Genomic DNA, 24,819 nt, shown 5'->3' with positions numbered 1-24,819 from the left:
AGGTGGTCGCCAATCGAGAATCGTCCGAATCTTCTCTTGATGTACCTTAACCCCATCAACTCCAATCACATGCCCCAAATACAAGATCTCTATAAGTCCAAATTCACATTTGGACATCTTGGCAAATAGAGATTGTGTCTCCATGATACCAAGAACCTCATCTAGATGCCTCATGTGCTCCTCCCAAGTCTTGTTGTATATCAATATATCATCAAAGAGCACAAGCACAAACTTACGCAATTGCTTATTGAATAGATGATTCATGCACAACTAAAATGTAGTAGGTGCGTTAGTAAGGCCAAATGGCATCACCAAAAACTCATAATGCCCATAATGACATTTGAATGCTGTCTTATGTATATCCTCCCCATGAACACGGATCTAATGGTAACACGATTGAAGATCAGTCTTCGAGAAGTACACTGCCCCATGAAGTTCATCCAAAAACTCATCTATGCGCGGAATCGAGTACTTGTTTTTGTTGGTCTTCTTATTCAAGGCACTGTAATCAATACACATATTCATAGTGCCATCCTTCTTCACCAACACCACAAAAGAAGCAAAGGGGCTGGAGCTAGGCCGAATATGCCCCATATCCAATAGCTCATGAATGGTCTTCTCTATCTCATCCTTGCATTTCTTAGGATGACGATACGGAGTAGTGATCCTCAAGCTTAATCACATGCTCAAACCCATGGTTAGAAGGTCTACCAAGAGGAATATTACCAAACACAACTACATGTTTGTCCAACATTGTCTGGATGTCAATATGGAATGATTGCTCATCATTTGAAGAAGGTGACTTGGATGAAATGAAACATTGTGCTGCCCAAGCAACATCTCTATGTCTAAAGATGGACTCCATCCTACACACTGAAACCACCATAGGCCCACCATTAGGAAGAGCTTTCAGCATAGTCTTCTTACCATCAGCCATGAACTCTAACTCCATCTTTCTAAAATCCTATATGTACCTGCCAAGTGATTGTAACCACTGGATGCCCAACACTATATCAATCTCGCCAAGACCTACAACATAGAAATCATCGGTCAACGTGTGATGTCCCATCTGTATGCTAAGTTGCGGAACTCTCCTGGTGCACCTCATAGAAAATCCATCTGCTACTATCACGTTGAAACCAGGAAAATCCTCTGCTTGCAATCCATGCCTAACAACCAATCCCTCATCAATAAAATTGTGTGTGGCACCACTGTCAACAAGGCAAGTCACACGTTGTCCCTTAATTACTCCCTTTAGGTGAAAGGGATGATATCTAGGGACTCTTGAAAGAGTGGCAATGGTAGGATTGGATTGTATCCAATGTATCATTCTCCCCAAGCTCTACCTGTTGAGTCTCCTACTCATCCTCAACACTGTTGCCCTCAAAACCTATATTGTGTATATGCTCATCATCCACATCTGACGTTACCTCAACGAGATGCATCTTGCCTTTCCCAAGGCATCGATGTCCAAGCTCCCAAGGCTCCTTACACAAGAAGCATAGTGTCTTCCTCCTCAACTCATTACGTGTCTCTTGATCCATACTAGGAGGAGGTGGTACACTCTTGTGCTGGGTAGAAGACTTCTAAAACGGCTTGGAGTTCTTGGGAAACTTCTTATTCCTGTTGATAAGAAGTAGGAGGTGGTGAAGTATCGAGGTCTAAAGTAGTATGAATAGCCTCATGTAAAGTCCTAGGCTTAAGAGCCTTGACCAAACCTTGTAACTGATCATGTAAACCCTCAATAAAAAGCATCACCACACGTCTATTTGGCATCTCAGGAACCATAACAGCAATGCGTTGAAACTCATTAATATAAGTTTCAACATGTCCAGTTTGTCACAACAGAGCTAAATCCTTGTAGTACAACTCAACATCCTTATGGCCAAATCCGGCAATCAACTGCTCAATGAACTCCTTGTAAGAGTGAATGAGTCCATGATTTTGTGTTACCAAACCATGATGCCACCAGTCATAAGCCACACCATCCAAATGTAGTACTGCAAACTGAATAGCCTCATCCTCAAGCATCGACTTAAGTGAATGGTAGATATCAAGCTTGTGCACCCAAGCTCGTGCATTGATCTTCTGCTACCATCAAAGGAAGATAAAGTGAGTTTGCTAGTAGTTCGTTTTAGATCACCATTATGCTGCTGCCTAGGCCATCTATCGCCATGGTTCCTCATACTGTCTCTATGCTGTAAACAATATTGATGTAGAGGGAAAGCATCTTTAACATGTTTTGGAAGACATGCCCACTCTTCACTGGCTGCCATAACAACATCTTGAAACTCCACACCTTCAAGTGGGTCAATTGGTGATGGCTCCTCTCTAGGCGGAAAATGTGGCTGCATAGGTTTGTCAACTGGCCGTGTATGTGTCCTACCACATGGAGGAGAGTCAAATGTACTGTCCATCGAAGATGGAGCTCTACTACCCACATGGCTCCCTGCAACTGATACGGGCCTATTAACCTTGCCATGCTCATCACTTTTTCATGTCTACCACGTCTATCCCTAGGTTGATCCATAGCCAATCTATCAAGGGCTCCACTTATCCGCTCTAATGCCTGTGCAATCTGTGGCTATGTATTAATGAGAGTTCTAAATAACTCCCGATCAGGATCATCCTGCTGATTCTGTCTCTCCCTTTGATGGGGACTCCTATTACCATCATGCATATCACCCATAGCTGCACCTGCTGGAGTACCTGTATCAAAATTTAATTGCACTTGTTCTCTCCTGCAAGTATAATATCTGTATGGTCCAATCTTTCTAGGATACATAGAAGTAATCACAATACTCTTAGGCTAGCAAGATCATGGATTTGATACCACTAAAAGATCCCCACCAATTCTGATCCAATTTTTTCTGATTTGTTTAGGTGCTGATTGAAGTGGTTTTAAGTTTATTTGCCAAGGTTTGGTTTGAGTTTCAGTGGCAATTGATAGTTTGGAGTTCAACCATGAAACATATGCAAGGAAACAATGCTTTTTGAACCAAAGTGCAATTTTTTAAAGGACTGATAGAAAATTCTGAGTTCTGATTTATTTAGAACAGCAATGCAATTATTCAAAATTAGAGAACTGAGTCACTAGGAACAAGAATTCGCATACTCGGAGTCTAACGCTCAACTAGATGAGGAATTTTATTGATGAATCCAAGGAGATCACAGTATAAGTGCATTCAACTTGCTGCAGTGGCACCAACTGGTTTTATTTGCATCAACTATAATTACTGAAAACAAATATTGAAAGAAACAATGGAATTACTAAACCCTATGCCTGGCCTGCAGGCAGATTTATTGAATCAAACTCGAAACCTCAATGTGCAAACAAATTGATCCATAAAGTTTTCCTAATTTCTGAATGAATCACAAATTTTTTGCTGATACTTTCTAACTAAGAAATCTGCTTCAAAACCCCAATGCCATTTCCAAATGGTACAGCCTGCAAGGAGATGGTATGGCTGGCCTGGAAGTGGTACGACTGGCCTAGAAACTGTATGGCTGGCATGAAGAAGTTTCTAACCCTCCAAATCTGCCCACAATTCAACCGGTAACAGCTGCAATCAATTTCCAATGAATCCGTTACAGAAATTTTCACTGATCGATAACCAAATCGACCTCCTGGAAGCATTTATTATTATTGAATTTGACTGATCTGAATGCACCAAACCCTTGATGTTTTATTTCTGTAAGAAACCTGTAAAATCCGCTTGAAAATTCATCCAATGAAGCACAAATGGAAACCTTGTGTAGATTTCCCTCAATGGTGAACTAGGTTTTCGTCCAATTCACAATTCTCCATGGGTTTTCATTCTTTGGAAAATACCTGGCATAAGCTGCTCTAAGAAAGAATTTTGAAAAATATTCATTCATAATGAGCAAATAGAAAAAATGAAGTCTCTTTATTAACCCTTCTTCACCTTTGGACTCCAATGCCTCCCTTTGCAACTTTTAATTTTGCTTTTCAAGTCCAAATAGTGTGTCCAAGGCTAGGGTGCGTCACATTTAGTGGAATTAAATGATTTCACTGTATAAAATAATTTTCCTCTTAACTTTATAATTTGATATTATAAAATTACTTTATGATGTTATAATTTTACTATATAAAGTAACTTTAATGAATTTTTTCTATTGTTAGAAAAAGTAACTTTATAATAAAATAACATTATTTGCTCATTAAATAAGCATCCAAAAGCCAATCTCTAGCGTGTAAAGTCCTCCCATGCCAGGAATAATATCTCTTATCTACTGGATTTGCCTACGGAGATGGATAATAGGCAAATCTCAACATCAGAGTGATCGCCTAGGAAAGAGGGGACATTACACCTAGTGTAGGCTAGAGAGATGAAGGAAATGATCTTCCTTTCTAACAACAGGAGATAATGATGACCATAAAACTATGAATGAACGATTTAAACTAAAATTATAGGAAAGATAAAGTTTAGACAAAATGACTAGATAGTTGCAGAACCTTCCTTGCAAGAAACATCACCATGAATTAGATTTATGGACATAGGATGTTTTGGCTGTTGTCAAGATAAGATTGATACGAAATTTCTTTCATTACAACTAACCACATCATATTGTCACCAACGTATCAATCCTTCAAAGATACATTCATTTACATTTATGATTTCATAAGTATCCAATTGCAACACTAAGGTAGCATGTTATAACCTCGTTGAAGTATATTGAACACCATGTTTTAAGTATCACGCTCAAAGCATGGCGAGAACATGACACGAAATACAAGTTTAAGATGGAGGGATGAGTCCTCTCAAGGCAACAGGGAAATTTCATGTACAATTTTAGTTTTTGCGTTATTTGCCTAAAAGATTTAACTCATTTTTGCCAGTCACTAAATTAGATAGAATGGGTCAGGTTTTGGAGCAGGATGGGACAAAATAGGGGTTCGGCCAATGCATGTCCCTGCCATTCTGGGTGCCTTGTGAGTATGTATCAGGCAAACCTACATTGAGAAATTAATTTTCATCAGTAGTTTTGTTGTCCATATAAGTTTCTGAAGCATGATGGACTATAAAACTTAGCAATAATGGTGCATGTAGATGAAGATGGAAACAAAGTTGTGTGTAATTTTTAAAATGCATCTACATTTAGATTTGACTTGATTGCATTTTACTTGTCTTTGTAGGTGGAGGAATTAGGCCATAGGAAGAAAATATGGATGAAGTAGAATAACTGATGCAGAGGCCAAGTGTTCACACAAAACTCACCTTGGACATATTTCACAACAATGGGTTCCTCCCATCCTATCTCTCTTCTCAACCTTCAAAATAATCTCAAGGGGTTACTATACTTCAACAAACCACAAACACCAACATTGAACAACACATACTTTAAGGAAACCAAACATGGCATTGACTCCTACAACCCACTTGGCACCAATCTGACTCTTTCATTGAGAATGAACTTTATTGATAGACAAAAACACAACCAAGGTTCCTAAGCCCCAAACTCTCTTTGAGATTTATTTAAAGGAACCCCACACAACATTGACACTCTTCTCACTTGGCTCACAATGAGAATAGGTTTCTACAATGACCTCATTTGCAAAGAGGATCTGACTGAACATTAGGATTGAGACAATATGGAACAAAGGGGATGGTCATCAATACAAACTAATCCTTCACCAATGGTCTTCCAAGAACTACTAATGATTGAAGAGGACCTTTCCACTTACCTCTCAAACACAAAAACCCAACACTAACTTCCTTCCTAACCCTGCAGAGTGTAGGAACTCAATTTACTGTCATACTGTGATAGTCACAACCCCTTCCTTAGGAGTTAGGACAGTCACTTCATTCCACTGTTTAACCTCCAATAAAAGTAGGGAAATTTTAACCTCCGAGTCTAATTAGGCTCCAATTCCATATAACAACATATACTTTCATTTGGTGCATCAAGAGTTGGAAAGGAAGAGCTTGCATCTCATTTGATCATATGATGACATGGATTTTTTATTCCATGAGTTTTGTAATATTGTATACATTTGACAGTATTTATATATCTATGTTTGTTATTTCCTTTAGCTACAATTTGCGTTTATGCTTATGTGATTGATGTATACTTGTGTATGTAATCAAATTAGCTTCTATTTGATGATGTTATTGTGTCTTTAAGGTGTATTTAATAAAGGGTGCATGAAACAAGTTTTAAATCTTTAAAAATCTCTAAATTTCTTGAGTTTTTCACTTTGCCGATTCCAGCCGAGTCTTAGCTGAGTTTTGACTCCGAGTCCCGAGATGATTCGGCCTTGCCGAGTCCGAGCCCTGTTTCTTTGCCCCTAATATATGCCAAAATGGACAATATGAGTCCAATTACACCATTTCTACTCATCATGGACATTTTTCAAGCTTGGCCATGTTTGATCTTATCAAGACCTCATAGGTCACTGAGCTTAAATGGCTTCAGTAACCATACAAAGTGATTTGGATTGACTCCGAATGGTCCGTAGGACCTTACATAGCTTTGACAACACATTACAACCAAAGACAAATGTAAAAGCCTTCATGAGGCATCTAGATGAGTAGGTGCTCCTGCACCAATAATAAATGGTTGAAAGTTCAAAACTGGCATGTGGACAATGCAAATTTGATGTAATAAAGCTTATTACATCAAAGAGTTTAACCCAACTTGGGAACATGGTGAAAAACCATATTTAGGAGTGGCTATTAAGGGAAAAGCAAGGTTGTTAATTGTGTAGCTGAGGACCGATTGCATCATCTTAGGTTTGAGATGAGAGATGCACTATACCTAAAGAAGTCTAGGAAGAGATAACTTGCATATTTTGTACTAAGGGGGTGGTGGAGATAGAATGACACTTGATCATAGAGTGCTTAGCTTATGAGGATATCCCTACTTAATATGAAAATAGCTTGAAAGTTGATAGCGTTCACAAGCTATGTGAGGAAATAAAGATCAACAAGATGGCTAGCTTCTTGGTCAAGATCCATAGTAGGAGATTCAACATGGAAAGGAGTTGCTTGGTATCACGAACAACATTAAAATCTTTCCTTCATTCATTCAAGTTTTGGAGTCGTTAAGCTCACGTAGAAATATGATTGAACTTGAAGAAAATTTTTAGTGTGCGTTAACTATTCCAACGCTTTGTCTATGAACATTTTGAGTCTTTGAAAAGTTCATCTACTTTTTTAGATTGAATCAACCATCTCGAGGAAGATGGTAACATTAATGAGAGTTTAATTGCTAACCACAAATTACAAAGAACATTTGTTTGCTACCCTACCAAGTTGATTGATCAATGTACTCTACATCACAAGCTTAGCATGCTAAGGTCTTGTAAGCAAGAAGATACATTGCATTAACATACAACTTCCAAGAAATACTAAAATGTCGGCTACAAGAAGCATTAAGCACACCAAAAATGTCAACCTTGATCCAAGACATGCAAGATTGTAAAATGCTGACCATAGAATGCACTAAGAAAACCAAACATCTCAACTCAACTAGTCTAATAACACAATATATTCATTACAATATCCATGCATTTCATCTCAACCCTATCACCAAATCATTACACAACTTTGAGCCATTATAAAGCATTATGGGTAGTCATCTCAAGCTTAGCATTCTAGTCTCATTGATAGCAGTGGGTAGACTGTAGAATACTATAAAGTAATATTGGCCATACAAGAATCTTTTGAGATCAATAATAGGGCTAGATCCTCATGGAAACTATTATGGCGTTAAGTCATCATCCATTACTTAGTCTCAAATAGGATACACACTTACCTTACCTAAGAAAATAGAATAGACACAATTAAATCCTTGAATATCATAGGCTATATGCATTGCCTCTTCCATATAGACTTGTTGACGTGTTTTTAGGCACAATCAAACACAAAATAAGATACCAAGAGTATCTTATCCTCTGCTGAGAAAAATCTTCCCAAATGCTGAACTCTCTCCAAGGTTTCTATTGTCGGTCATGAATAAGCACATTTGGTCGTTGTGATTGCTGTTACTCCAAGGGGCCTTACGTACTTCTTAAGTGAGGGATGTCAACTTTCAAGGAATGATGTTTGAATGATATGCAATGTGGTTCACTTACTCACTACTACTACTAGATGTTTATCAAAGAAAATGCAAAAGTTGGGGGTTGAGGAATGCTAAACTATGCCTATGAATGCAAGGATGAAGGATGACTTTAGTGAAACTCTATTAGTCTTAGTATTGCCATACAAGAACACCATCACCAAGGCTAATGCAATCTTCTAAGGAGATTAGATGATTTTCAAATTATTACCAAACATAGACACCATTCATCAAATGCATGTCAATGATTGAATAACAATTGAACTTAGGCACATTCAAGAATTCTAGTTGACCACACAAGGCGAATTTGCATTCAACAAATTGCTAGTGGTATGTGTTGAGAGGTATTCACACATTGCCCCATTGCAAATGGGGATCCCCACTCTTTTCTGCTTTCTAGGAGAGTGTTAGAGTCCTTTGCTATTAGCCTTTGCATTGAAGGGGCATAGTTGGTTGAGGGGCCGAGAGTCAGGAGGATAGCTCTTCTTTTTGGGGTGAAATGAGGTCAAAATGAACATAAAGAGAAAGAGGTCTGATGGAGGAACTATTCAAGATCAAGCCCAATCAAGCAATGCAAGGAAACATCAATTGGGTCAAGTACGTAGGCAACTTCAAGTGCCCCTCTCTCAGAGTGAATTTCACTCTTGAGGCCTCAAGTCGAAGGAGAAATCATAATCAAGGTGTGTTTTGAGGTCTTATAGTAAATGAAGGCATAAATTGAGTTATTCAACCCAAAGTGCGTTTTCAAGCTACTTCAAGTGGTCAAGGTTGAGGGCGAAAAACTTCAAGTGCTCCTCTTGATGAGCGAAATTCACTTCAAATGCCCTTAGTTGAAAGCGCAATTGTTCCTAGAATGCACCATGAGCCTAGTTTCAACAAACTTCAATGAATAGATTGAAGGAGAGAGAGCAAGAAATCACTAAGTGTCAAGTTTCAATCCACTTTAGGTGCATCCACTTTGGAGCGAACTTCACTTCATGTGCATCCACTCTGGAGCGAACTTCACTTCATCCACTTTGAAGCGAACTTCACTTCATGTGCATCCACTCTGGAGCGAACTTCACTTCATGTGCATCCACTTTGGAGCGAACTTTACTTTAGACTCAGAGCGAAATTCTTCCTAAGACCTCATGTTGAGCATGGTATGACGCATTAGAGTTATGTGAGTGAGTGAAAGTGAGCAAAGGAGAGTTAGAGTTTTGATTTCAATTCACTTCAGGTGCATGGTCTCAGGAGCGAACTTCATGAGCATCACTTTTGGAGCAAATTTGCCTTAGAAGCCTTGTTTGAGTGTGAGTTAGAGCATTTGAGTTATCATGAGTGAAGATGGTGAGCATGATTGTGAGTCCTACCTCTAGATGCAATGTATCTGACTCGTTCATGATGGCACAAACTTCGAGGTACCTACCCCCGTTACCCATTGGTCGAATATTCCAGAGAGGACATGTGTCCAAATATTACAATTATTTCAATGGTTGGAATTGAGTTTGTTGAAACAAACCCTAATTAGGGTTTTCATTGTAAAATCTCGGTCGTCGATCTCAAATTGATCTAAGCCATTGAATTGTATTAAGAGCATTATAAAAGGCTCAAGCTCTTCATTTGTAAAGGTTAATAGTGAGTGAATAGAGTAGTAAATAGAGCTAAGATGGTAGCTAGATTAGAATAGAAGTTAGATTAGGAGAAGGCAAAGATTATTGCCAAACCTTGTTCTAAAGAGCAATTGATTTCATTGAAGTTATGGTGAATTTGATTTGTTACTTCAACAACTTGCATGGTCTTTACTTCTCAATTTACTTTCACATTGACTAGATTGAATGAAGGAATTTGTTGAGTGCGTTTGTGTGGAATCCGTTTAGTCCATATCACTAGCCTCTTGATGATTGTAAGTGTGCCTTGCGTGGTCAACTGGAACCATATGAGCTTAACTTCAATTGTTATACGTCCATTGTTTATGCATTAACTTGAATGGTAATCAACGCTTGATGGTAATGATTTAAACATCTCCGAATTGCACCTTAGAAGATTGCATTGATCTTGTGTCAAATCGTTCAATTTGATGGTGAGAACTTGCCCAGTAGGATTCCATCTAATCATTCACCCATCTTCTTGCATTCTTAGGAGTAAGCTTAGACTTCCTCAACCCATTCTCTTTTGCCCTTTTTTCAACTCAAGCTAGTTTAGGATAAAAAGCATCACAAGATTGCAACATCAAATGATCAAGTTCCAACGATTCAAGCATTCAACAATTCAATGTAAGTCCCTTCGTGATCCTAGTATAATCACATCAAACCAATGAGCTTATCCACACGTCGTGACCCAACACACCAAAACCTTGGAGTTATCTCAAGTGATCCTTAAGCCAATCTTCAACATTTGAGTAACTTTGTTCAAGAGAGGATAAGATACTTTTGGGTATTTTATTCTGTGTTCGCATGTGCGTAAAAACACATCAACAGTATGGATTAGGAGTTTCGCCATGAATCATACATAACATACTATCATTCAACTTAATAGTTGAATAAAATTCTAAAACTTAGATTGAGAAGATGAATAACCATGCAAATGCTCCAAAGATTGAATAGAAAACACCGCACTTCAATGTCTTTATTAATCTTAGCAGCAAAATAGCAACAATTCTTCAAGTCTCTAACCCCTTACAAATGAAAAATGAATGGGTTTATATAGTGCTCCAAATATGACGAATGGCCAAGATTGAATGTAGATCAAGGGCCAAGATTGAATGTAGATCAAGGGCCAAGATTTCGCCACCTAAACCCTAATTAGGGTTTGATACAATCAAAACCTATCTAGATAATCATTACCAAAAATATTAACCAATGGGAATGTGACATTCATTTGGCACAAATAATGAGGAAGAATCCTCCAACAGGAAATTGAATCTCCACCTAGGATCATAGCAAGCTGTAGTCTAGAATTTTGTTCCCTTTTTCATTTTCCCTTTTGGCAAATTCAATGAACCTAGTTGTCATGCATTCGATTTCAGTTGTTGGAGCTGCTGGCAGGTTCTTCAATTGCTCTTCTAGATAGATGACTTCTTCAAAGGCTGAGACGAAAGTAGTATCCCATCCAAGCTCGTAATCTCGTCTTGTTGACAAGTACCATGAGTGCATGTATGTCATCTAGTTGCTTCTCTGTGATCAGCCCATCAGTCCTATGGAAAATAACCTTTAGCCTTTCCTCCAACTCGCTGATCTCTATGTGCATTCCAACTTCTATCTCCTTTTCGAGAATGATTTGTACTACTTCTACAATCTTGTCATGAATCAGGTGGATTGCTTCATCAACTTGATTACACCCATTATTGATATCTTCATAAATAACCTTCCTCATGCGAAGCAAGCTTCCCTAATGCAGAAAACACGATGACTCGTCATCCTTCAATATCCCTTCTTTTACCAAAATTTGCTTTGATGTCTTCCTCATTCTTTTCAAGACAGGAATAGTGATGTCTCTAGTGTAGCCAAAAGTATCAAATGCTGCCATGAGAGCTTGAGTTCTCCCAAGGACTTTTCTGGCTCTATCAAGTATCTTCATTATATCTCTTATGAATTTATTAGCTGTCTCAAAAGATTTGTTGATCCAAGCATCCATTAGTTGTGCTGAATTCCTTATTTTCTCTGCATGATCCATTGATTATGGAGGAAGCAGTGGTGGTGGTGTAACCGATGGATCATGTTGCCTTAATGGCTCCTGGAATTGCTGGAAGTGATTTCTCCATGCCCTTACTTCTCTCTCCAGTTTCTTGTTCTTTTCCACTTCCATCCTAAGCATGTCGTGAACTGTTTTCACTGGATCTTTCATATCACCCAATGCCTGCTTGGTAGTAGGTGGACCCAAATCAATAGTTTCCACATCATATTCATCTACTATGATATCACCTTCAAATTTATCAACCATTGGAGTGGTGATTTGTATCATTCGAGAACTTGTATCATCCCTTATTACTTTAGACATCTTTGTTGCTTTCTTTTTTTCAGTGATTTCTTGAATCCGGTTCAGGAGACTATCCAAGTCACCCAACCGTTCTTCATCCATTGCTATTATTTCTTTGGCAAGCCTCTCTTTAAGCCATGCAGGGATGGATGATCTTCCTTCTCCTATTTGTGTTTCTTCGAGCAATTGCTCATCTCTAGGAGGGGAAGTTGTCTCATCGCTATCTCCTCCTTCATCTTAATCACTTACTTGAATGTGGGGAGCAGGATCTCCTTGATCTTGTGATTGTTTTCCTTTGTCTCACCCCTCACTTCTGTCATTCTGAATTGTTGATTCCATGATTTCATTCACCTCATGACTTAAATCCTTATCAAGTCTTTGATTCCCATGGCTTTCATTTGGATTCCTCTCTTCATGTCTGGAAGAGGTACTAGTAGAAGGATGACTGAAATTTGACTTATGTATTTTTCTTGATGATCTTCTTTTCTCTCGGAACCTTTGGAATGAGCTGATCGGGTGGGGCTTTCACTTGCACTTGCCTCTTCTTTATTATCTTTTGACATTTCTACCCTTCTTTCTAAGTCAAATGTTAATTGCACATTTTGTTCTTTCAACTTTTGATGCTGGACATCTACCCACTTGCGTGTATAGGCCAAGCCTTGCTTCATCAAGTCTTTCAAATTTGTGACTTCCATCTCGACCCAATTGATCTTTACTTCCTTGTCTTTCTCTTTTTCGTAGGTTGGTTGAAGACATCTGCCACTATCTTGCGCTTGATCAGCAACACTAAAGACTTTACATATCTGAATGAAATCAATGGGTAGCTTGGAGTGTATCTTTCTTCTGACTTCAAAATCATCTTCAGCATTCATCCAAAAGCCCTCGAATTGCCATATATGTTTATGTTTTCTCCCAGCAGCTCTCCTTATGTTATCATAAGGATCAAAGTTATCTCTAGGAACAAATTGTGTGAGTAGAGAGACAATTCTTCTTCGGCATTTTCAGCTGCTTGTAGAGAGGGCAAACTTCTATGGAATCTCCAAGTGAAATGGGGAAAGCAACGCCAATCCCATGTTTATGCCTTTGCGCCTTGACATATGTCGCCAACTGCATTACCACTTCAAGTAACACTACATTGTCTGTCGGATAACGTGGCAACATGTAAGGAGGGGAAGGGCATCCCTGAATCCTTATGTATGTAAACTTTGGGAATTGAATGAACCAGGCACCAAATTGCTTGATCAATGCTTGTGCTCCTAGAGATAACCGTTGATGGATTCTGCCTTGTAAAGTCCTTGTGATCTGCATGGTGAAGACATTATTGACCCTTCTATAATGCTGCTTAGTTGGATGGTGTAACTTCGAGTATGAGTCACAAGCTCTGATTTCTCCAGGTCCTCTTCCATTTACACCTCTATAAACTAATCCAGCATATTCATAGTTTCTGGCAAGAGAATCTATGATATAGGAGCTCATATAGAATGTCTTGGTGCGGATGAGCCTCCTCAATTGTACATCTAGGCTATTGCTGATAATCCTTGCCCAATTGATTGTACCCTTCCCATGGGTGACTGTTTCTATGAAAAAGAACTTCCAATTCTCAAAGTAGAATGCTTGTGGAGCACCTATGATTCGATTGAGCAAGGTGATCAAGTCTTTGAATTCATCCTTGAAATCAACTCTATGTAGTTTGCCGGGTATCTTGCTCTTGCCAGGTTTACTCTTCAATAGCCAATACTTGTTGATGATTCCCAAACATGTTTCCGGATCATCCTCATAGAATGCTTTAGCTCCTTCCGTGCTTCTATAGATCATGTCTTTTGGCTGAGGTAGGTGGAAGGCTTCACTAATAGCTGCTTCTAGAAGGTAGGCAAGCACTCTTCCATCGGGTGCCACTACAGTCCTTGTATGTGAATCATAGTGCTTGGCGCATTTGACCATCAATTCATAACATTGAACGGCGGGAGGAAAGCTGGCTGCCTTGATGATTCCACTTTCAATCATCTTCTTGGTTGTGGCTGTAGGCTTGCTTGTGTATAGCTAGCTTCGGAATTTCATGACATCAAACTTTCCAAGATTGTTATCTCCCACATTGTTCCAATGGGAAGTGATCTTAGTCTCCAACACCTCGCCTTTTGAATCTTCTTTGATAAGGGCTTGACGTGTGCCGGCTCCACTAGTCTTCGGTGCTGCCATTCTTCACCTAAGAGAGTTGTTTAAGTTAGGACTTTGAAGAGCATCTGGTTTTATGCTTATGAGGTGTTAGGAACACCAATGAATGACTATATCAATGAATAAGATAAACACATCTGAAAGATTTACTGAAATGCTGTTAATTCTACCCTTTCAGAATGCTATCTGCATTTTATCCTTCAAAATTCATGATGTTAAGAGGTCTAAAATGATAAAAAATTGACATGAATCAGACCTGCACCAACTGCATATTGCACATACCTCTGATTCTTGATGATTTTAACCCTATATTGATGCACTTGATCAAGAGATATGACTGATAATATTCAGGAAATTCGCTGGTGCTGAAGGTGGTTGAATAAATTTGCTTTATACCTGATCCAATTCGCTGCTTAATGGTGTTTAGATCGCTGCTCTGCTTTCTTGGAGAAGAAATCCGCTTGAAAATGGTGATCAGATGACTAATTTTGGATTGATATTTATAGGTATGCAAGGGAATAGGTGTGTCTTTTCATTATTAAAGCCGACTTGGTAAGGTTTTGCACAAAAAAACATTATTTCTTATAGGGCTGACTTGGTGATTTTAACATTTTCCTTTTAAATTTGAAACCTTAGCGCCAAAACACTTATTCATGCTGCTGCTTAGGAATTAGGACATTTCAATGAGCAAAGGAGGGAAGTTCGCTCTTCCGAGGAGGCAAAGGAAGTGTGCCCGCTCTTGCAAGGGCGCAATGGAAATAAGTTCGCTCCTCCAAGGGGGCAATGGAAATGAGTTCGCTCCTCCAAGGGGACAAAGGAAATGAGTTCGCTCCTCCAAGGGGGCAAAGGAAATGATTTAAAATCACCATCGCTAGCTTGTTCCTATCAACTTCTTCACTGATTCGGTCCTTTCACTAATTTATACCATGTTAGTGAGCAAAGGCGAGGTAGCATTCAAGGTGAGACACAAGAAAATGCTTAAGGTTTTGTTCTCCATACGTCTAAGTTTGTCAACTCACCTCCAAATGGACTCCTTGCATTTATATCAGACCTCTTGGATGTTGAGAAAAAAAATGTTTACTAGGCCTGATCGCTGGTTGAAAGATCAAAATCATTGCTTGACAAAGCACTAAACGATAATTCATGAAGTTCGCTCCTGTTAGAGGGCAATGGAAATAAGTTCGCTCTAGTCAGAGAGCAAAGGAAGTGAGGTCGCTCTTGTCAGAGGGCAAAGGAAATAAGTTCTCTCTTATTAGAGGGCAAAGGAAGTGAGGTCACTCTTGTTAGAGGGCAAAGGAAATTTTCTTATACTTAGCCAAATTTTGCCCATGCGACTTGCTTTTTCATAAAGTGCAATCAGACCTCTTGGATGGCAAAGGAAATCTCTCTACTTCGTGAAATTTCATCCAAGGGGTTCACCTCTCAAACCTTCTTGCCTATCTTGTTTAAATTGACATCACTTGGCATCTTCCATTCAATCCTCTCACCACCTTAGGTTTTGATCAATTGGGTTGGTACCCATGCATTAACCCAAGTCACTCAATTTTTCAAGAGATGAAATGTTGCAGGACATTGAAGCTGGAAGCGCAGAGGGGGTTCCCATTTTGATGGGGTGATGTTGTGAAATGGTCACAACAAGACCAAAATGAAGGATTCAAGGGAGTAAAAGACAAACCAAAAAATCTTTTAGTGAATATTAAACCAAGTCCCTTTGAATTTCTTTGAAAAATTGTGAACCAAGCCAAAATAGTTACCTCTTAAGGCAACCAATTAAAAAATTTACAAAATCACTAGATACACAGAATACAAGTTCTTCTAGAGGTAGTTGTTGATGGATGCTAATCCACTTGAAGGAATCTTGTTTTATTTGTAGGGCAATTACTTAATTTAAATGTTAGGGATTTCTCTCTCCAATGGATTTACTATTACTAGCTTTCCACTTGATAATTGAACTAAATTATTAAATAATGAGGGCTAAGTAAAAAAAGGAGGTGTAAAAATATGGAGCCTTTTCTTCCACTCTATGAGACAATTGTTGGACGATTCAAGATTCCCCATGGCCTTTTTGACTTTATCCAAAGTACTATTGGAGTTAAGTAGAGTTTCCCTCATTGACTATCTGTACATTGATGTGCTTTAACGTTTTCTTGGACAACATTCCCTTGTGGATGACATTTGGCCATTTGACCATGTAATTTCTATTTTCCTCATTCTTGATGACATGTCCTCATCTCTCATTCTCTTGATAGCTTGTAGAGGTAGCGAGATGCACTTATTGAGTTTTCTGATTTGGCAACTTCTTGTTAACCTGAGTAAATCTAAGGCTACGTTTTTCAACACCACCGAATCTGTCCTTGATGGAATATACAAAACAGAAATAAAACTGAAAAATACACAATACACAATACACAATACACAATACGAGAATAGATCAAATTTCAAATTAATTGCATTCTATTCATTCTTGTTACATATTCAAGATACGTTGTTATGCATATATAAATTCAACAATATAACTGAAATTTACAACTGAATATAAACAATAACTAATGACATTAATAATGTTCGTTATCCTTCATTCTCCCCCATAATGAACATTAGGGCAAAAAATGGTCATTATTCTATCCTTTCTCCCCCATATTGAGTATTTTGAATAAGATCTCCAAAATATGTGCTGCAGCACTATCAACATTCTTCAATGAGCAATGCATTCAATTAGGAGTCATTTCTCGTGCTCACTCCAATCAGGACCATACATGGCCATCTCTCCTCTTATCTGCAATTTTCAAAACTTGAGAGCCTGCAATCTCAAAATCTTTATCAAACTAAATATCAATAATCATGGGACCAACTACAAATCTAGAAGTTTTAGGACCAAACAATGTCCAAAGATATCATCAACAATGCCACAAAATCATCAAATCTGCAAAATATCTGAAGCATACAACATTCATTTCTATGAAATTTCTGTTAATTTTAGGATCAGAAGTGAAATAAGCAGAAGTACAGAAACAATAAACACTTGAACAAAGAAAATACCCTGGGAAAACCCTCCTTGAGGGAGAAAAACCCAGCCAATAATATATCTTATATTATTGAATAATACAGAAAATTTGCCTTTACAACTTGGCCAATCTCAAGGCCAATACAATGATGAAGTGAAGGCACCTCACTAGGCACGAATTTACAACTGAAATAATATCTCCTTAATAGGTATCGATCTGAAGCAATATGTCAATATGCTGAAGATATCAAACTCCTCCCTCAAGCACTAGTTTGTCTTCAGTGTGTTGTATGATTTAATGATCTGACTTTCATTCTTTATTCACAATGATTCCTCTAGTTCCCTAATGCTGTTCCAGAGGTGGCGATTTGCTTCTTGCAATGGATACAGAGATGAAGTCGCCTATGGCGATCTCAATGCTTGTATAATGAAGATAGCAATCGGCAGTTTCTGTTAATGACAGTTCAGATGTGCAGTCGGATGTGGATTGGTCTAATAAAACCCTCGATCTATATATGAATGTTTGCTTGATATATATATAATTATGAACGATTCTATGTCCTCCTCTGATGGATGCTTGCCTGACTTATCTTCTGTCTTCTTGAGAATCCTCTAGATGCTGTCACCCCCTTGCACTGTGATTTCCTCAATATATATAATCTTGCAACATAAGAGGGTTGTATCTCTTCATAAACGCACCTCTTCATACGTGGGTTTGTTATGCAAATCATGACTCTTAATGTTGATTGGTTACCGTTTCACTAATCGCTATTGCTTATATCCGTTTGTCAATTGCTGTTGGTTAATATGTCCATGCTTATGATCAAATCGGGTCTTGTACACTGCTGATCTTGAATTTGATAGGAGAAATAATCTCCCGCCGCTACAATAACATCAACAATTTCCACTTGAATCTAGTATACACATACCACTAAACAACCCCTTTACAAATAACAACTGCATTAACATCATCAAAACAAATCATAGAAACTGCTTCTGCCAACTTCACTTTCTGTAGACATCTGACAAGACAATGGCTTCTTTTTCTTATAGGAATATGTATGCTTGAATAATGTTTTTATTGTACCTGTTACCTTGTTCCAACTCACCGCATAACTCCATCCACAATTTAGTTTCATGCATCTTGAAATAGATTTATTTTGCAATGCTTTGTTCCAACATGTCTTTTCACAATGATTTGTCAATCCACATAGGGTACAGGGATGTAAATCCCAACATTTGTCCCTTATATGCCCTTCCTTGTTACAATGAGAGCATTGAATTAAATTAACATCTCTAATATTATTATCTTCAACTTTTACATGCCCTAGGCCTTCATACTTTGGGCTCATTATAGGCTTAATTGGTTCTCTCCTTCCCTGTTCATTATTTCCTAATCCCTGACCTCTGCAACCCATTATTTTCATATTTTTCATACCATCTTCAAAACAAATAGCAACATTTGCATAATCGTATCTTTAAATATTTGCAGACTCAAACACATTATCACCTTGCTCACAAAAAACTTTAGCAAATGTAGAACACACATCTTCTATGCTACAAGAAACATCACAAACCAAGGGTTTTGGTAGACACTCATTGTATTTTACTAATTGTTCATTCTCTTCTTTTAGTTTTAAAATTTCTTTCATCTCTAAACCATTTTTCTCTTCTAATCTCTTCAACTTTTCTTCCAAATCATTGTTCTTTTCTTTGACCTCATCAAACAATTTTATTCTTTCTTCTATTTTTCATTTTTCTCATTAACCTTATCTAATTCTCCCATAAGTTTATTAATTTTTTTCAACAATTGACATTTTTCTTTCATCCTCTCTTTGATAACTGTTATCATATCTGAATTGTATTTCTTTACTTCAATTACTTCTTCTTTTAACACATCCATTTCACAAATTAAATATTCATTTTCTTTCTTCACCTTCTTTACAATCTTTCCCATTGAAACAAATAATTTCAACTCACCTTGTTTGTACTTGATTTCATTACAACAATTTATCTTTCTTCTGTTCCTTCACTCTTCCAATATCCTTTCTACAATCTCTTTTTTTAAGTAATGTGAACAACTTCAAATCCACTGCTGCAGCACTAATTTCTCCAAACATCTAATTGAAGATAAAAACAGTAATAAAACTGAAAGGTAGAAGAAATTGAATTCTCATTGGTTTAATTCCTCCATACATTCAATCACCCTTACGTCCAGCAACATCAGTTCTCAGATACAAAGTTAAATATCATTTGTTTATCCCTTGTCAAAAAACCCAAACGAATAATCTTCTCTTTTTCCAACAATATTTCATTCATGCTCTGAAAGAGATTAAAAAAAATTATCTCTGCCTTGCTGATCAAACTGTTATGCCAAGAAACAGTGACCAAAATAAAAAATGAAGATCAGAAAACAACCAACTCCTTATGCAGCAGTGGCTAAATAAAGTTTTATTTTTTCTCTTTTAATTTTTATTCTGTGCGGTGGCTGCAACCAATACTTATAGTTCTCTCTATGGCAGTAACTACAGGAACAAAACTTGTGACACACTTTATTTTTTTAATCTTGTAGCAGTCTAAAACAAACAATAATCTCTCCTCTTCAGCAATCAGATCTCCTCTACTTAGACAGTCCAAGATTTCATTCTTCTTCTAACTGCTTCAATAAACTCAATAAAAATAGTCCTTTAATTATTCCGGAATAGCATTTTTAAAGTAGCAACCAATATAAAATTGCTTAACAGATTATTTGTAAGGGAATAACTTGTAGCCTTCTAACAATGGATAACCTTTATGAATTAAACATGGAAGGCAAAAATAGCAAATAGTCCCCAATTCACTACCATTAAACTCTTTTCCCACAGCTCTCCTTCGCTTTTCATTTCCTGCCCTTCTTCCAATGATTTCTTCAAACATATAGGTACAGGATTTTGCAGTGGTTTTCTTTTATTCAGGTGGTAATAATTTCCAGGCTGGAAACATACCTCTTTTGTCTGTGTCTTCAAAAAACGGTGATTTATGTGACAACTACTTGCAATTTCAGCAATCCAATCTCAAACCCTGTTGTCTTCAGTAATCAGCAATTTTAAACAATTACAACTTTTCAAACATCTTCACTATTTCCCATTTTCCATTCACCTGTGCTTTGATACCAAATGATGGAATATACGAATCAGAAATAAAACTGAAAAACACACAATATACAATAAGAGAATAGATCAAATTTCAAAATGATTGCAGTCCATTCATTCTTGTTACTGCTATGCATATATAAATTCAACAATATAACTGAAATTTATAACTGAATATAAACAAATAACTAATCACATTAATAATGTTCATTATCCTTCAGTCCTTTCTAGGTTTCATTTCTTTGACAAAGCGAGGGCAATGGAGATTATTCCTTTTACCTATCTAAGAGTTCAGTTTACTAGTCCTTATCTTTTTTTGTTGTTTGCTTCTTATATATGTGTGATGTGTGTCTGTATGTGTATGTATGTATGTATGTCTGTTTGTGTGTGTGTGTGTGTGTGTGTGTGTACGTACGTATGTATGTATGTACATATGTACGTAGGTACGTACGTATGTATGCATGTACATATGTATTTATATACATATATATGTATGTATGTATATATTTATATATATACTTATGTATGTATATATGTATGTATATACATATATAAATCTCATCTTTGCAAGGGATATGCCTCATTCTTTATTCTTGAGCAGCAATGCTTCTAGGTGCATTTCTAGGGCATTCCTATAAAGATGCACCACGTTGAGACAATGATTAAGCCAATAGCAATGCATTTCTTCTTAGGCCTATTTAATGCCCTAAATTTTAGTAATATTGAATTTTGAACTTTTAGCTAGCTTTTGAGATTTTTGGAAAGCTTCTTGGTGTGTTGGGAAGAACTCCAAACTTCTTGGTCTGCTTAGGGTTGGTCATCAATGACTTTTGTTTACAACAATGAGCTCAATTGGCCTGGGTGAATCTTATGATGCTTTGAGAATCAGTTTCCGACCTTTCGTGTGCTCTCCAATTTTATTGAAGGAGTAGTGTATTTTACTATTTTTAGTAAGTCATTGGTTTGCTATGGGCATCATCCCAAGTCTTTAGAATCACGTTGGTATGATCAGAGTTTGATTCCCATGCAGTTTCAGTGTTTTCCGCAACTTGGATGAGATTTAGTTACTGTTTAATTCACTAAAGTTGTGTAGTGTTGGAAAATGTTAAAAGGATAACTTAATGTAATAGCTCAATGATAAATTATTTTAAAAGTTGGACATCTAGATAAGGGGGCCTTTGCACATCAAGTGTTATTATTTTTTCAAAATGGTCTTTGTGAGGGAAAAAAAGTGGATTATTATATTACCTCCAAAAAGCTATATAAGGAGGTGTTGGGGCTCATTTTGGAGATAAGATTTGTGAATAATGTTGTTATGTTGCTGGAACGAACTTGAGTTCTTCCAAAGTTTCTTGAGTACAAAAGCCCTCCCGAGGCTGCTGGTTTCAAGGACAAAAACTCCCCTATCTAGTTAGAGTGGTTTCCTAGAGGAATTGACATTGAGCTGGAAAGGGAAGTTTCATCTTTGGTTGCAATCATGGATTATTTTGATGTGTTTTGAATGTTTGATATTTTTGATGATGTTTGTGACAGATTTGTTGAAGTTTTGAAGAACCATTTGGAGATGTTTTGTTGTTGTTGTTGAGCTGTACCATTTTGAGGACAGTTTGTACATATACCTGCTGGCCACTTATGTGGGTATACCTCCATATTTTTAAGGTGTTTTAATGATGTTTGGATGCCATACTTACTACATCTTCAGGCCGTACAGTTTGATGAGAGGAGATTGGTGCTATGTGGGAGCTGTACCATGCATTGATTAGCTTATGAGGGGTGGCATGAGGGTTCTAGGACCAAAGTGTTGCACTTTTGGGTGATGTATCCTATTTAACAGAGGTGCCTAGCTCGGTTGAAGACAATCCACTCAAATCTGAGCTGTACTTGTGGAGTTATCATGATTATAGGAGGCCATACATGAAATAAACATTGAAATATAAGTTTGTGTATTTACTTTCTTATACTTTAAGTTTTATTTAATATATATTGTTAGGATGTTTGAGATGGGTTCAAAATCTTTAAGAGTTATAATGCGAATTCTAGTTTTGGAGGAACTCGTAAGTTTTCAAACTTGGACAAATTTTAGTAATCAACAGTCTTCAGTGTGTGTTCAGTTCTGTTATGATAGTTTGATATATCTTTCCATTGTTCATGTTTGGGCAAGTTTTGAAGTGATTTTGGAGTGAAGTTGCAGCTTGGGTGCATGTTGGTGAGATTTTCGGGTATATTCCTTGCTGCCCAGACCTGTAGTAGCATGTTTTCAGACCTGCACCAGCTTTCTTTGAGTGTTAGAGGAGGGTCTATGCAGAATTGACTACCTCCCCCTTACCCCTCGACATTCCCCAATGAGCATTCTTAGACTCTCCATCGGTACTTCTACAATGATTGATGATAATCTCATCGGTTCCTCCAATGTATCCCTGAATACTAGTACTTGAGGTTTTTGGTTTCCTATTTGGGTCATCTTCATTATCTTCCACTACTTTTTGGGGTCTTCCCTTCATACTTATATTTATGCTTGTACTAGTTTTTGGGTTAATTCCCATTTGCCTATTTCTTTGTTTGTTTCTTACTTTTCTTGCTAAATTGGTTTTTCTTCAAGTCTAGGTCTCCCTTTTGTCCTAGATCTTTCCTGATGTACATTCCATTAGTCTGGTCTATTTTTATTCATTCATTGACATAAATCTAATTTCTTCCTTTCTTCCTTTCTCATTATATATAATATTATTTGGCTGAAGGAACCTAGCAATTAATTGACAAGGATCCTAGACTCAAAAAGGACAATAATCACCTAAAGCACATTGAATGGTAAAGGTGCACACTCCCAAGTCCATCACATTCAAAACATTATCACCACGTGGAGTTGTCAAAGCAAAGTTACAATTTTTGTCTAAAAACAACAAAAGATCAAGCATTTGCTTAAGTCCACAACTCAAAAAAAGGAAGTTGCATAAAACATTAAACCAATGATATTACCATAGTTTGAAAAGAAATTTGCAAACTGATAAAAATTTGGACATAAGAATTCAAGTATCACGTGATGATTATGCATCTAAGTGATTATGTTTCTTGTCAAACTCAGATAGGAAAATTGACATGTATTATGTGATGATTATGTTCATGTCTCATCCATTGATACATGTCTCATGCATGCTTTGCCATGTCCTGATTCCTGATGATGTGTAGTCTTGATTCTGGATTTTTTATGCTCCCTACACAAGACAAGTTCATAATTGTAACGATAATATAAAATTAAAAAAGGTGAAATAAACTTTATTCTAGCATGTATTTGCATTAACAAAACTTGGTAATTAATTATTCATTTATTGTATAAATTTGCATATGTGGCTCATTAGCCATGAGTGTTAGGAGAGATTCTAGAGGGAGTAGCTGATTTGTAGGACTGTCCATTGTATCTCCATCATCTCTATACATTCCCCACAAACATTATCAGTTTCAGTGGCCTTTTCATGGTGGCAGATGATGATGTCATTTCTTTGGGATCGTGCCTTATCATGTGCATATAATATTGTTGGTCTTCTGTCATGATTTCCCTTATTTGTCTTCATCAGGTACATGCTTCCTTGAGGCTTCCAATCCTCACATGAATAGTTGCACTTAGCTTTTTGATTTGGGGTTTAGTTGTTTTGGGTTTACCCATTATAATGTTTATGTTTCTTTATTTATTTGCACTTAGTTTGTTGTGTTCTAGGGTACCTCTCCCCAACTACTTCTCCATTATAATTGAATCTCTTTGAGCCCCATAGACTTATTAAGTTTTTGTCTGTTGTAGATACTAAAATATTTTCTTTATTCCTTCTTTCTCATAATTGAGGTTGATGGTAGCCATAAGGTTGGACACTATTCTGATCTTACGATTTGACAAGTAGTGTAATGTTTAGACTCCAGAGCTTGGATAAACCTTGGGCAGAGTTCTAATATGAAGTTTGGACACGTCTTTGGGACAGCTCTAGTCTGGAGCCTAGACAGAGCACTTGAGTTAGGGTCTGCCTGAATATTGAGGATCTTTGGTATGGAGATACAGAGTGAGTGTCAGGGTTTTGGCTTATTTGATGCATTTACCTAGCTTTTTGGTGAGCTTGGTGGATGCCATAAGGTAATCAGATGCTAGCTCATGTTTGGCTGTTTCTGCAAACCAACCTTCCTAAGACCATCCAATGTTTAAGCCTTTAAGGCTTGTTCCAATTCTTGATGTTCATCTTGCTCATGCTTTGGTTTATGAATTAGATAGACTTCCCAATTATCGGGACTTGTGTTCTATCCTGTAATTCATTTGCATACAGTCTTGCTTTTGACTGGACAGGTTTCCTTCATCATTGGGTACTTTTTCTTTAGTTTTTGTAAATACAATCCATTTTTGGCATTTTCTCAGGGTCCTTGTAAATTGATTGTAATGAAATCATGATTTAATAAGAACTGAATCTTAGTAGATTTGATTTTCCCTTGGAATGAAAT

General features: G+C 37.3%; 1 protein-coding gene across 3 annotated transcripts in view; it reads left to right on the top strand.

Moving 5' to 3' along the window:
* LOC131060475 (calcium/calmodulin-regulated receptor-like kinase 1) overlaps nt 1–24,819 on the top strand; it is a 68,317-nt gene that overhangs the window by 20,411 nt on the left and 23,087 nt on the right. The window lies entirely within an intron of this gene.

This window comes from Cryptomeria japonica, chromosome 3 (assembly GCF_030272615.1).
Source record: "Cryptomeria japonica chromosome 3, Sugi_1.0, whole genome shotgun sequence".
NCBI classification, from domain to species: Eukaryota; Viridiplantae; Streptophyta; class Pinopsida; order Cupressales; family Cupressaceae; genus Cryptomeria; species Cryptomeria japonica.
The sequence above is the reverse complement of the archived record's forward strand: the minus strand, read 5'-3'. Positions and strand labels throughout refer to the sequence as shown.